Consider the following 2,839-nt stretch of genomic DNA (forward strand, 5'->3'; position numbering starts at 1 on the left):
GACATTTAATTAAAATTAGTTGTATTTTTATGTTTGTTTTGTTCAATATGTTTTGTTTTAGGTTAGTTTATATATTGGGATTTTCATCTTCTTTGAATATGGCTTATCGGTTTCATTTCTTTTAAATATGCTTTGTCTTATTTCTGGGTTGGGTTTGTTGTTGTTTCTTTTTACTGTGTAATGAAGACGGAAATTCTAGTTGTTTTGGTTTGCTTGTTGTTATTACTGAATATTCTGCAAATTTGCTTTTGTCGATTTTGGTTCCTATTTTCATGGTTCTGTGGCTTGTCTTGCTGTTGTTGTTGTTGTTTTGTGGCTATTTTTTGTTAATTGTTTTTCATGAAAGATGTGCTATATATATATGCATTTAACAAATGGAGTAATTGTTGAATAAATTTTAATGATGATTTTATGTGTTGCGCTCTTTACTTTTCGGCTCTAACATGTTGTGGCTTTGTTTAGATTTTTATTTCGAAAATTTTTTTCTAGTGTATTTGTTGGGTTTTTGATTTTTTTCTGAGTGTAAACTGCATTACCGGAAAAATATTGGTGAAATGCTATCACATGTATTTGTAAGCAAAGAAATCTCGCCAAATGGGCAAAAAGTCAACGGAAAGCCTTGAAAGAGCTGTAAAAATTCTTGGAGTTTTATGTGAATTCTTGTTGTTTTCAAACATCCCAACTTTGGCGGAATATTGAATGAAGATATTTGCTCCAGTGTGTCACACTTCCAATAAACACAAGGATGATCGTTTTTTATTCAATAGTTTAGTCCATCCTCAACATACATTCAATGGCTTTGCAAATTGCTTGCTCTAGCAAATTCTCCAATAGGTTTGAAGAATTAAAATGTTGCTAATGTATTGAAAAAACATATGCACTAACTTATAATACCCTGTTCCACAGTGTGGCGCAGGGTATAATTATTGGTAATGGGTTGAATTCTACTGTTGAGAGTAATGTCTATTTTCTCACTGGAAGAAAAGTTTTCTTTACGAAATTTTAGACAAGCAAAGTTTTCTTTTGACGCTAATTGTTTTTCTTTTACAGCAAATCAAAAATTACTAAAGACAATCGCGAAATCGTTTGTCGTCAATTCGGATATATTTGATCTTAAAGAAAATATTTCACATTAAAAGGGAATTTCGTTTGTCTAAAATTTCGTTTCGGAGGAAAGTATTTTTTCTTTGGGTGTTGTTGAGAACTCCACTTTCTCAACAAGAATTTGAGCCTAATCTTTTGAAAAACCTATAGACTTCAAACCTTTTTAAAGCATTGTATATATTTCGTCAGAAAGTTTCTCTTTCTTAGAACAATTTTAAATAATTTTTTATTAGAGAAAAAAATATTTCACATAGTATTTTAAATACCCTCAAAATCAAATATATCGTCAAAACTCTTTGTTTCTTCAGATAATTGAATTTCAAAAATTTTTTTTAATTTTATAGACATTTTCTTACTTATTGCTTTGAGCTTCAGGCTACTGTATATAAGCTTATTTCACAACAAAAGTTTTGAAAAATTTTGGAGTTGTGACATTTTTTATTGAAAACATTTAGCATGCGAAGAAAATCGAAGTTTTTTGTCTCTTGCTTTAATAAGGTTTCCGTTGCTATATTACCCACTGTACACATATCTTTGCATTTGTATCTATTTATGTGTTGATATATTGCTGAAATATGTTTTACAAAAAAATTTAAACATTTACTGGGCTATTGTAGAGGTTGAAACCAGGATTTATTGTTAACGTAGAAAGCAGGAATGGTTGAAGCTTTTTAAAAATAAATTGTAACTTCTATAAAAATGTTGTGAATTAAAAACACCTGGATATTATTTGAATTCAACATAGTTAATGAATTAAAAACACCTGGATATTATTTGAATTCAACATAGTTTAAAGCAATAACATTTGAAGCTGTGATGAATTCTAACATTTCTCTAGTGCTTCTGTTTTATGGATATTTTCTTCAAAGTTGGAATTTTTTAAATTTTTTTTCAATCTGAAATATTTAAAGTTTAAAAGCTTTTTAAAAAATATATCCAAATATATATTAAAAAATAAATATATATGTGAATAAATATTTTTTTAATGTTCGGCTTTCTTATTATTACCCTGGTTTAACCTGTCTAAGAATTTTGAATTTTTCCTATATAGCCAAAAAATTTTTTAATGTCTAACTTAAATCTTACAATTTTGATATTTTCCAAAAAGATTTAAGCCAAAAATATGTTGTGATTATTTATAATTATTTATATTATAAGAAGATTAATACATATTAGACTTATATTAATCAACAATAATATATATGGAATACTTTACCGTGCTGTTGCTAGCTAGATTTGTTTTTTGAGGAGGAAAAGGGAAAAAAATGCCAAAAAATTATTTTAAATATATATTAAACTACATAGAACAAATTCCGGGCTGAGGTTGTTTACCAAAAAATAATGGTTACTTTTTTTTTTTGAACCTCAAATAGGCCCAATGTTTCCATAGTCAAAGATCAGAGTTTTGGATTAAGGATTATTTTTTTATGGGCTTTAAGGGATTCAAGGGTCCATTTTGTGTGGAAGAAAAGTTGTGGTGAAATGTTTTGTTTTTGATTATACTAGTGTTTTAAAAATAGAAATATTGAATTTCAAAAACCAAAATTTTAAAATTAATATAATAATTTTGTTTTGTGGATTTCTAGCCGAAAGGTTTGCAATAAACAAATTTCCCAGTTTTCCACATAATTTAAATTTTGTTGGTTTTCCTTAATCTTGTGATTTTGATTTACTTGCCAAAGATGAAGTGCCTGGAAAATCTGCTTACTAGAAAACAAATCTAATAATTAAAACC

At 27.5% G+C, this 2,839-nt stretch overlaps 1 long non-coding RNA gene across 1 annotated transcript; it reads right to left on the bottom strand.

Moving 5' to 3' along the window:
* Window positions 1-366: 366 nt before the first annotated feature.
* On the bottom strand, window positions 367-1,964 carry LOC142220174 (uncharacterized). The gene is made up of 2 exons (XR_012717840.1): window positions 1,868-1,964; window positions 367-1,823 (listed from the first exon to the last, which is right to left on the bottom strand). It is a non-coding gene; the product is annotated as an uncharacterized LOC142220174 (long non-coding RNA).
* Between the last annotated feature and the right edge of the window lie 875 nt (window positions 1,965-2,839).

This window comes from Haematobia irritans, chromosome 1, assembly GCF_050003625.1.
Source record: "Haematobia irritans isolate KBUSLIRL chromosome 1, ASM5000362v1, whole genome shotgun sequence".
Classification (NCBI taxonomy): Eukaryota; Metazoa; Arthropoda; class Insecta; order Diptera; family Muscidae; genus Haematobia; species Haematobia irritans.